The sequence below is a fragment of the Pleurodeles waltl genome, chromosome 1_1 (assembly GCF_031143425.1).
Source record: "Pleurodeles waltl isolate 20211129_DDA chromosome 1_1, aPleWal1.hap1.20221129, whole genome shotgun sequence".
NCBI lineage: Eukaryota > Metazoa > Chordata > Amphibia > Caudata > Salamandridae > Pleurodeles > Pleurodeles waltl.
The window spans coordinates 370,425,631-370,438,506 of NC_090436.1; the positions used below are offsets into that span (position 1 = coordinate 370,425,631).

Below are 12,876 nucleotides of genomic sequence, written 5' to 3' on the forward strand. Positions count from 1 at the left end.
GTAAGTAAAGAGATTTTTACTAGATGCTCACTGCTTAATCCTTTTGCCTATTTATTGATAACTGTGCTATATCTTCTCCAAGAAAATCGGAGCAATGTGGCAATGAATGAGTATTTGAGTATAGTGATTATCCATGTACCTGCTATTGTATCGAAATGTATTTTAATACAATAATATGTTGTTGTCTGTAGAAAAGGTATGGTACACACCTAATTACTGCATGTGAATGCATGATTACCTCTATATATTTATTTGAAAATTAGAACAAAAGTATAATTTTAAAGTTTTCTTCTGTGGCCTATATTGCAGGTTTGCTGTATAATTTGTGCGTTTTTTTTTTTTTTTTTTTTTTTTTTTGCTTTGCCCTCTGGCAATCCAAAGGTGCTAGTTACCACAGTATAATTTGTGAAATCGTTGCATCATTAAGATAATAGAGGGAGTTAGCTTGTGACACTAGACTACGTTTAAGTAGGGAACTTGTGGCATTGATTGTGAGCAGACATAAATATGCTTCAGGAATATAGATACTTTAGAAAAGGGTAGAAAGTTGAGCTCTAGAAAGAGGAATTGTCTGTCACGAGTCTGTCAGTAATATTAATAGGAGAATAAGGGTGCTTTACCACGTATAGTGGATAAACCTAGCAGGATTATTGGTGTGAACGTGATAGGCATCCTTGAGAAAAGTAGTGGAGAGTGAATAAAGAATATATTCTTTATGGCAATTTGAAATCAAGAGTAAAACTGGAAGCTCTATTGAAACAGCAAGGGACAGAGGACGTGCAACACAGGTAATGTTTCCAGCATATAGGATTCAAGCAATTACATTTACTAGAGTGGATTGAAAGGATCGCCAGGTTTAGAAAATCATTTTGTCAAAATGATTGGTTTCTGTAAATGTCTTTTACAAACAATATACCTCATTTATGACCCTCTATCGAGCATTCCTCTGCTGGGTAAAGAGGAACACCTTCAGACCACCTATGCAGAAAACCATTGTATTTTTATTCACAACCATTGGTACATTGGCTGCTCTCCTCGATGTCCAACAGCAAACGCTAGAGCTGCAAAACTGAGAGCAAGCAATTGTCCAGCTTAATCTACATCTGCCAAATAGCATGCTGATTGATGACTAATATGTTTTTGAATCTGGGAGAGCACGTATCAGTCTGTAATACTTTAAAACCAGGGCCATCGATCACTGCAAGGATGTATCCTTTCCCAGATCGTATGAAGTAAGTACTTATGGCTCCTGCGACTGTTCCAGGTGCATCATCATCTGCGAATGTATTCGCCTGACAAGAAGTAAAGATATATTTATTGATAGTTATTTGTAGAGCGCATGAGTACCCCAACGTGTCTTGGTGCTAAACAGAGCACTACCACCATCCAGAAAGGCTGTAGTAGTATACTCAGAACCATACAGGTCCTAACACCCTTTAGCTGAGCTGGGAAAAAAGCCAGGTTTTAAGCAGCTTTCTAAAATCCATGAGATTTGCTTGGCCTCTCAGTTTTCCAGGCAGGGTATTCCACAGTTGGGCTGCCAGTAGCATTAATCTCCTGCCTCCCCAGCTAGATTTCCTGAATTTACAAAGCCTGACCAATCTGGCACTAGAGGATCTTAACGTTCTACTGGAAATGTACCAGACAAGATTTTCCTTGAAGTATTTTGGTGCAGCTCCATACAGATTTTTATGAACAAGTCAAAGGGCCTTCAACGTGATCTTTTTCCTTAATGTCTGCCAGTGAAGCTCATTTAAAGTAATCGAGACAGACTGAAATTTGGATATCTTTTTCATAAGTCTGGCAGCTGCATTTTGTAAACATTGCAGTTTATTGAAAGAATACTGGTGAATACTGTTAGCGCGTCTGACCTTATTTGATTTCTTGATTTTAATTGATAATGGGATGCGTTAGAGGTTTGATGGACCTTTTGACCACGCTTAGTCCACCTTAGATCACAAATTCAATACAAATCATCAATAATATCAATCAACAGTATCAATAATCTTTAGAGCCAATCTCACGCACCATGACCCCTTCAGCCCTGAATAACCACACCTTTATGTAAAGATTACAAAGTTTATTTCCCTATATTAACAATGCTAATGTCATGTAAATTAGTCTCAAAACCACCTGATATACATATCGGAACAGCACTGGTTGACCAAATCTTCTGAAGAATCTCAGTTTAACTAATGCTTGGTTTACTACGCATTCAAGAGTTACAATGGAAATAGCTTACATCTAAGTTCAGCAACTGAGCAACGTCAATTATTTGTTAATAGCAACCTGTTAACATTTCAGGACTTCCCTTACTAACCTTCTGATTAGAATTGCATGTTTGGGCCTCAGCAAAACAATTTAGTCAACATAAATTTAGAAAACATCTAGCTATGAGTCTATCAAAATAGCGGTTGGTACCTATAAGCGAAAGACACAATTACAACAAGAACAATAGCATTTTGTTATACCTCTCCTCAATATGGATCAGCAAGCTGCGATTATCTTAATCAGTTGGGCAACTGTTCGGTCAGCATCAGCATTGGACCATGAAAGGTAATAGTTTGGATACGGAGACTCTAAGCAATCTAAACCATTGTGAAAGCAATACCTAAGGAATCGGCATTCAGCATCAGAAGGTTAGCAATAAAGTTAAAGATCAGAATAAATCGTCAGGAACTGTTCCACTCCTCAAACAGAATAGATCGAGCGCGCAAATGAGTGAGTGAGAATGAACCGAAAGTAATAACTTCTCCTCTGAGCTGTCGGGCTAAGTTAAAATTGTTGAAAGAGCTTCCCACGTTTCCATTGGTCAAAGAATCGTATGTTTACATTTAGTCCAATAAGAATATATTTCTAAATCTAAGATATAACTAAACTATCTTTCACATGTCGATGATTGGCTCCTCTTCTCCTGTTCCTATCATCAGGCTTGTCAGGTAACAGTTTTCTATCCATCTGTATTCAAGTCAGTCCATCCATTATTAGCTCCTGGGAACATCGTCTTCTCACGCACTAAACTATACAATGTTGCTCCTACTATTACAAGAAATTCTAACAAGCAGTAGTTTTCCTTTCCTTATCTTATGACCGAGCTGACAAAACTTCTCTGGAATGCACTTCTTAGTTTAAAGAAGACATTTATTATTATTACTTCACCACGAGGTTCCGGAGAGACGAGATTAGTAGGTTGGAAGCACAAGTTTAAAAGTAGTCACAGCAATGAAAGCAAAATATATTAAAGTACTTCTCAATTGCAATGTACTCAGCAAATATATGTGATTATATTATAGCATAACTTCAAAGCAAAGCATAAAAGTCAAAATTCATCACCGTAGGGCCTATCACTGCTCGTCATCTTTCTCATGCCTGCAAGTTGATGACTCCTGTTCAACTGCGAGAAAGAGATTTTCCACCCAAACGGGAGGTCAGGCAGCTGACGTCCACTCCTGACTGAAGTCTTGGAAAATTCCCCCTTGCTGCTGCCCAGGGACACCGTAAAAAGCCTGCTACCAGGCCCCTTAGTCAAAACGTGCTGGCTCATAGAGGGAACAGAACAAGAGTTGGAGAGTGGCCAAGTCTCCAAACCTTGCTTGTTGCCAGGGCCGGATAGAGAGGAAAACACAAAATATATGCTCTCTTATCACGCTAGGGTTCGGTGTGAACACAATACGAAAAACACAGCTTGGTCTACCATGTGGCTCATCTGCAATGTCTCAACTGCAATGTCTAACTCCATGATAAAGCCAATAGGCAGCTAACCTAAATACCAAATGTAATGTCTAATGCCACGTTAAAGCCAATAGGCAGCTAAACTGAATACAACATGTAATGTGCTACTGGTGAACATTGAACAACTAATATGTGCAGTGGTGAAACACAGTCATTGGTCAAACACAATTAATGGCATAACAGCAGTTCTCATGAGAAAGATAGACATCTGCTAACGTTTGGTCAACGCAGTGGAAAACAATGTGTGTATTAATTTCTTCAAGCGTACATTTCTCTCGACATCTGAACAGTGCAGCTTAACATGAGGCTGTGCAGACTAGGCCCAAACCTCGCTAACTTAAGGCCTACAATTTAATAAAGCAAATACATACTTTGTGGTTATTAATATGACACACTACTACAGTAACCTAAACATGAGCAATTCAATCAATATTAATAAGCATTTAATAAGGACATTCAAGTGGGCACATTTTCCAAACCGGACATTCATTTCTATATTAATCAAATTCTATGCAGATTCAATATTCATAATACATGAATATTTATTAGTAAAAATCCAGAGTTCACAATCCCTAAATATAAAGCATTGCTATAGTCCAATCTGGATAAAATCAATGCCGAGGTATTTGCATAACCGCAGCAGTTCAGTTAAGATGCAGAACATTATATCAATAAATAGTCTTTTAATTTTTACATTTATTCTTGGATCAGTAATAATAAACCAGTGTCATAGATTGCGATTCATTCTAGTAAGGTTGAAGAACACAGGCATTTACCACACCTGCCTTAACAACGCATCCTCAACCACAAATGCGTTTCTACAACGCCTTCCTTTACCATGCAAGTCGTTACAACAACTTGTCTTGGAGAAACGCTGGACTTTGGAATAGTATAATGTACTATTCCAACTCCATTCTGCTTCACAGTATGGAAAGTGTTGGACTTAAAGTCCAACATCAGTCCAACAACGCATTCCCTAAGGCAAGTCATTGTAATGACTTGGGTAATTAAGAATGCGTTGAAAAGATGCATTCATGGTTCGAGCTGCGTTGTAAAGGCACAGCGTGGTTCGAGCCACATTAAGGCAGTTTCCTTTCTAGTAAATCACAAGCAAATAATGGCACTTTGTTTTTCTGGCAAATTGATCTGCTTGGCCAGTAGTATTGTAGTTAAAGCCCACTGGAAACTCTGAATTTTAATATGCATATATTCATCCTTTTTTCATTAGTTAAATATTTTAAGAAGACACATTTTGGACTTCAGTGCTAAAAACAGACAAGTCCAACTCTAATTGAAGGTTTTTGGCACATTCTTATAAAATACCTTTTCAGCTCTTGATGCAACTGTTTTCTATAGTCTCCTTGTACTTAGTACTAACTTCCTATTAACTGCCTGAGGCTGAAAATGAAGTGCGAATAGAGCTATATAAGTGAATGACATAATGACATAATGATATTAAACATAGCATGGTGAAAAAAAAGATACCCTTTGATATCTTCTTTCTGCAAGTTTCACCAGCTCCATATCCCACCATTCTTTTTTAAATTAACATCAGTGAAGAATGTTACTGGATTTTTTATTGATATCCACAATACAATTTAATGCTAAATGAAGATCTGGGGTTCGAAGGCAGCAATTAGTACCATAAAGTCACCTGGCATATAATTTTGTCTGAATCACAAGCATTTGACGTACAATTTTGATTACTTGTTTAACTTTCTATATTGAGAATTGCTAAATTAGATGGCTTAGCCAATCAAAGTAATTTAATAAAGTACTTAAACACCTGCTCTTCAGATTCAATGAACAAATGCAAATGGCCCTGCCTAACCATCTGCCATTGCTCCCACTGAAAAAATACTTAAAGGCATGAGATGTGAAGTAAATTGTAAATATTTTCATATCACATCTACTATTAAGATATTTAGCTAAGAGTCTTTCCCACACTAGGTTTCTTCAATGTCCGTTGTGGGGATTGATGCAGTTGGTGTTTGTGATTTCCCAAGAGTTCAAACATGTTGGATTTGTTTCAGAAATGACCTCTAGAGAACAACATGCTATACTGTCTTGGTGGAGGAATAAACTATACTGTAGTGAAAGTATAAGCTGAACTTGTGTAAAGGTTTTATGGATTAATTAGGGAGATAGCCACCAAAATCAGACTTGAGATTGCCATTAAGGACCCATACTTGATCAACTGGAATTTTACAAGAGGACCAAACCCAAGTATATAATATATGCACTGCCCGTAGGGAACCCTACTCTCTGTTGGAGAAAAGTAAGGAGCACTGTCTCTACTTCCTGTTATATCTGTGTACGCCTAGACATGTTTCAAAGACAATGGAGGGTGAGCTTGTCCTCAAAGTGCCTGAAGTCTGATACTGTCCTGCACTAGAAGAGATTTTTGTTCCAGTTCCAGAAAGCAACTTATAAAGGCACTTGGAAAACCTACACAGATTATCCCAGCAGAAAGCTAGTTCAGAGGACAATGTTGCATAAATAAAATAAAAATCTTCGGTTGCACTGCTATGATGTCTTGTTAATGAAAACTCCAGATTTGATGGTGGTACAGCTCTGGTTTCTGTTTCTAAATCTGCGGTCCGATGAATCTTTCTTGTCTCTGTTCTGGAGGGTGAGAAGACATACATTAAATTTCCCACTTCAGAAACCAAATGAAGTTCAAAGGGCTTTATTTCAGACTCAAAGTCAAACTTACATATATAATTCTCAAAACCATAGTATAGATGTATAGAATAACCAAAAGAGAATTAAAGTGTCGCCCAGTATTGAATTTAATCCGCATATACACTACAAATTCAATAGCAATAATGCAGAAAATAAGGAAAACATTTGATGCATTAAGTCCAAATCTAGGTTTTCCTGTCTAACCGTTCATTCTAGATTCCTAGCTTTTCTAATATCTATGAAATACTAGGAAAAGAAGTCAGCACAACAGACCTTCTGTAGACATTTTTCAAGATAGGTGAGGTGGCATAAAGCCACATAGAAATAAAAGTCTGAGGTCTATACCTTGGAAAGGCCTGTTCTAAGCAAGGGAACAGAAGAATCTGAATAATGCCACTAGCTAAACCACACTTAAATCTTGATTCTTCCAAAGGTGAAATCACAGCCAAAAACTTCCAGTTGAAAAGCAAAATCGCAAATCACAAGTTTTAATTGGCACTTTAGCCTTCTGAGGTATTTGGGATTCGACCTTGGTGGATCTCCGCGCTTTGGAATTTCCGAAAAGTTACAGCTGCCAGCTCAGGATACTCCTACCACCCTTGATAAAATGTTTTCTCCAGATCTTCTTATCTTCCCTCACAATGAGCTCTCTATTCCGAGTTATATGAATGAACTTCGGACACGAAAGACCATAGAAAGAGGTGCTTTGGTCTGAATGGAGGAAATACAGCTCTTCATCATAGACCTTCGACTTTAGCGCTTACACTCACAAAATAAGAACTTTGATTAATGTGCTGGAGAAGAACTAGGTCACAGTCTAGATGTCAGATGCAACTAGGTCCCAGCACTGAAACTCATATTCTGACACCTGCAGCTTTAGAAAAATATGTAATAAACAAGCTTTCAGATCGAAGGTTAAATCACAAAGAACTTAGGCCTTTACTCTGGCCATGCTTAAAACGAACATGAATATACTTCAGTTTAAATGATTTTTCACTTATGTATACATTTCAGTGCATCACATTGTTATGAAAATCACTTCACACATTTAAATAGGAAGATAATCATTCCTTTATTTCACATTTAAAAATATAGTGACACTAATGGGTTATGCTCTCTCAGCGGCCAGGGTGAACAAGGCACATCCTTGTCACCAAGCTGCCACATCTTCAGAAAGTTTCACTACCTCTTGAGCATTTTAATTATCTCAAACAATTTGACCTTGCAGAGGTCATAATGTATTTAACTTCTATAGCTTGTCACCTATCCAAAAAAGTGACTGTCTAAACGCTGAAATCTTTATAAGAGCAAACCACTGCATCTGACACAGCTGTAATTGGTATTAGGCCCCTTCTTCAACTGAGAACTTTGACAACCAGCCTTCTCACACTCACCAAAGGATCCTGCTTACTTTGTATAACTTACTACCATGGAGTCTTCCTCAGTACAACTTTAAATTTAGTTTAATCTCAGTTTATTCATATTCCATAAATAATTCTAAGTTTGAAGGTAAACAGCATGACTTGATCCAAATAACCGAATTCTCCCACCTATATATGCATATGAGCAAGCACTTGAGGTGGCTAGATCAGATGTACACAGAACTCCTGGACCTTTGGCTGCTTTTGATCTTATTTTTAGTGTGGCATTTTTGTGTTTCATTTCCAGTGAGATATTATTGCCTTTGCATAACTTAGTTGTGTGATTTGTTTGTATTTGTACAGTAAATTTAGAGTAGACATGTACGTTTTCCAGTTCTTTAAATGTATTATTTTTTGTACTATGGAGCACAGTTAACATTTTCTGAGCATTGTCTTGCTGCTCAAGCCAACCTATTGAAGGTGACTCAAGGTTACCATAATTGAAATTTGCCTCTGTTTGTCCTATAGGGGAAATGATGGGACCTAGTTGCATCTGACATCTAGACTGTGACCAGTTTCTTCCCCAGCAAATTAATCAAAGTTCTTATGTTGTGGGTGTAAGCGCTAAAGTCGACGTCTATGATGAAGATCTGTATTTCCTCCATTCAGACCAAAGCACCTCTTTCTATGGTCTTTAGTGTCCGAAGTTCATTTATGTAACTCAAAATGTCTACGTATTAATGCATGAAATGCAGAGGAAGTTGGAAACTGTTAGCAAGGATTACCTCTACCTCTTTCTGGCTTGTGCTGTCTTGTGCAAGGTGGAGAAATGTTGAGTTCTGTGTACAAACTTTAGACACCTCATGTAAAAAAAACAAAAAACAACGCTGTGCCACCACAACTTTGAATAACAGGACTGATACTGTTTTTAATAAACTGTAGTTAATTTACAATCTCCAGTAATTGTTCCTGTTTTAGTGATATTGGGACACGTGAATGGTGTGCTTGAGTGCCGGAATATGATGTGTATTTCATGTATTCTCAGTTGCTTACTCATACTATCTACACAGAGCTGTGTGGCGATGCACACCGCCATATTAGTTCCATGAGTAGGGCATATGTGTTATCGTGAAGTTCTGCTCCTATAGAGTGTTCAGTATTTTTGCATAGGGATTGCTCCTCCTCTTCAGCTGGTGCTTGTATGTGATCATACAAGGTTGTTTCTGCATATTTGCCAACTTTCCCAAGCATTGACTTTGTATAATTATTTATTTTCATAAAATGTTAGTTTTACCTCCTCATTTATAAAAGTTGCACTGTTACACTACATTCTAGTATCAAATGAAGCAATATAATTTAGAAATTTCCTGGATTACTGTTCCAAAATGTAAACAAGTACATTGGTTTCGACATTTTAAGGTACACAAATTGCACTGTTGAAAATAAGCCCATATGCTCACAAAAAATAGAACATAGCTTTGTGAGAAAGGCAATTAGTAGTTTAGACAAAAGCATTCAAGGTCAGGTGAAACAAGTCAAAGGACTAGGCTTCATCTGTACCTAATGTATTGCATGTGTGGTAAGAGAGGATAAATTGTATAAGTGCAGATATATTAAACAAAATACTAATGGAAAACAGAAAGGTCCGATAGACCTGCCCTGGAAGTACGAACACAATACCCGCTGTTCTTTAGGCCACAAGAGCTTAACTAAAGCTACCATGCATAAAGTGCTCATTCAAATAAGGATTTTAGAAAAATCACATGGTTCCCATTCTGGTTTTTCTGCTTGCATTTTTTATTACTCTTATTTTTAGTTTCTGCTAGCCTAGGCAGACTTGGAATGAACAGAAAAGACTGTTTCCTGTGAGGCTACAAACCAGAGGAACTCTGTGGAGTTTGGAAGCTGTGAACTGTGCGTGCACAAGGTGGCTGACTCTTATTAATCCACTCTGGCCTGACTGCCGGCAGGAAGCAGCCCGGAGTTGGGGCTCCAGCATTATAACTGGGTCAGAAAAAGCCTCTATTACTCCTTTGCAAGGTATTTCATAGAATGTCCATGGAGATGCCACTTGGAATGCAACTGTCACTTTGAGACTCTATGGGCCCTGTTGACGAACTACATTTTGTGTGTGTGAAGTTTACGCCTCTCCTATCTGTTTCTGTACAGAGTTATCAGCCCTGATAATATATAAATAATAAGTGAAATTATTTGAAACAGTTAAAAATATATAAATATATTTTCAAATTAAAACATAAAAAATAGTTCATATTTATCGTTTAATTATAAAATGTTATAATAAACTTCTTTAATATAAAAATGAACGTGAAAGACTTTATGCAACATAAATAAATTACTTTGAATTAACTCTATTCACCACTTATAAGTATTAATGCATAATAAAAAAACTAGATTTTTTGCTACAAGTGTCTTTTTAGTTTAAATGTGTGGAAAATATTTTTATTTAATTTAGTTACATTAACCAAACATTTATTTTGAAAATTAAGTAAATATTGCTGTAGCATTTGTTTTCCATTCTACATTTAAAATAGATGTATACAATTAATTTACATTAATATTTATCATTAACCTTTTCAAGTTTAATTAACGTTTTCTTTTATTTTTCATAATACCTTAACCTAGAGAGACTCCACAGTAGAGGTGGAGATCTCCCTATTGCAAAATAAGGGGAAAAATGTCCTGTACTTTACCATAGGGAGACCACTGCATTTGTATCATAAAGTATAGTGAAGTGTTTCCTATTGTTTACGGTAGGGAGACCTCTACATTCAAGGTGGAGATTTCTGGAAGAAAGTTTATTAAACTTGAAAAAGTTTGTAAACATATTTTTATGTTAAATACTTATGTAAACTGATTGTATATTTATTTAAATATAGAAATAGCGAAAAAAATGCTGCATCATTATTAACTTAATTTTGAATTAAAACTTTAAATAATGTAAATAGATTAAATAAAACATTATTTTTTTAACACAAGTTAAAAAGAAAAAAAAAAAATTCTCACCTCAAGTAAAAAGACCTTGATATGCATTAATCATTATTAAACATGATATTTAGAGTTAACTAATTTAATCATGTTTAATTATTTCCATTGTTATATTATGTATATCCAAAAAAGGCAACTAATTAATACATGTGTAATATTACTTTTTAACATTTTTATTTTTTTACTAATTTAAATAATTTAGTCTAATTTAACGTAATTTCCTTTATAGGTTTTATGTTTAGTCCGTGGCGCCATTATTTTCTGTGGAAGAATATTGCAGTACAAGTGGTTGGTCATGTGTGGTGCTGTATTTACTACTGTTTTTGTTTTCAGTAATAACACTCGTAAGTTTGACTCAGCCCATGTTTCAGGGGCTAAGTGTGTGTAGGTCTACATTTTTTGAGTAACTTTGCACACAGATTTTGTGTGTAGCCATAAGTTGTAAAGTTACTTAAAAGTGCAAGTGTGAACTGACCTGTATAATTTATTAACAAGTTTAAGTTTCCTTTGTGACTAGTCCCATACAATTTTGCAGAGACCAGTCAATTGTTACTTTGGTATTGTTTTAACCATAAAATTAGTTTAAATTTCTCTAAATCAATCGGAGATCGTTATTGAGTGCCTTCTTGAATCAATTATTGTGTTGATAATGCTAGTCCTTAACACACATTCTCTAAATTAGCATTCTGTCCCAGTTCTCCTCTACTAAGGGGTAGATGAGAACAGTATGTACTAGACTTGGAGTGAGTTTTGCATGTTGGTGGGAGAATTCCCCCCCTCCACTACGCAACCTGAATTTTAGTATACATGGATAAACCATGAGTAAATATGGGCTATTTGGGATAACGTTTGGAAAAAAAGAAACATAGAAAATGAACAGTCAAAAGAGAAACCAAATCGAAGCCCACGTTAGGAAATCATTTTTCTTATTTAGAAACGTAATGGCACTGTGGTTGTTTTCAGGTTATTTATGATTTCTTATAATCCTTTCATTTTAATTGTACCTATATAGAAGTTGGTGCGCTTGTTTTTGTTATTTGGACATTCTGAAAATCTTCTACAATAAGTACCCCCTGGTTTCACTCTTTTACTTACATTTGTGTAAGACTACCATGACCAGATTTTACTGAAGCATATAAATAAATTGCTACACTTTGGGATAAATATTTGTGTGCTGTAGTATCCGAAAAGATACTCGTACCATGCAATAATTGATTCTTGTTTGATTAACATCCTTTTAGCTATATTCGAAACACAAGTAAGCAAATGCTCACTTTTTGACTATGTGAAACATAATAAAAATATTTTATACACCCCCAAGAATGGTAGCCAAAATAATCACGGTAAAGTGTACTTAGAGCGCAGTTACATGAAACTCAATGTGTGTAATCATTGAGGTATAATTTCATAACATGAAACTACATATTGCAGTTAAAATGAATGCTTAAATTACAAAACTTACCTTGAACTAATTTTAATGTTCCAAAACTGATGTGCCTGTCATTAAGTGAAGGAGGGCCACATCTATGAAAGATATTCAGGTAGATATTTTGGAGGTTTTTTGCAGGCCTGGGTCAAAAACTTCATGCAGGCCTCCTGTACACATCTTACTTTTATGCAAGAATCAACAAGCACTTGTTAAAATGTTTTTTTTTAAACAAATGCCCCTTATGGTAAGACTAAATGCCCTGGTATCTTGTGCCATCTTGTAGTATGGCTACATAAGCTGCCTCATTATTTATGAAGAAGGTAGACATTCTTTAAAGTAATAATCTGGAAAAGAACTTTGCTGAAAAAGTATGGGGACCTGAAAAGAGTAGGAACTGTAATATTCTAGGCCACTGGAATTATATGGCAGGGAAAGGTCAAATTATACAGCAAGGCTGAGTAAATTAGGCTTCAAGAAAAGACAAAATATGTGGCACATTTTATGATAGTATTAAGTCATTATTTTGTCATTATTAAACTTGTTAGCACTGTCTATAGGGTGACCAGACGTCCCGGATTTCCCCGGACAGTCCCGGTTTTTAGAGGACTGTCCCAGTGTCCCGACCCTTCTCTTAATTTTAAATAAATGTCCCGGTTTTTGGGA

General features: G+C 36.1%; 1 protein-coding gene across 3 annotated transcripts in view; it reads left to right on the forward strand.

Annotated features, from left to right (window-relative positions):
* MAST4 (microtubule associated serine/threonine kinase family member 4) overlaps window positions 1-12,876 on the forward strand; it is a 1,720,607-nt gene that overhangs the window by 1,035,756 nt on the left and 671,975 nt on the right. The window lies entirely within an intron of this gene.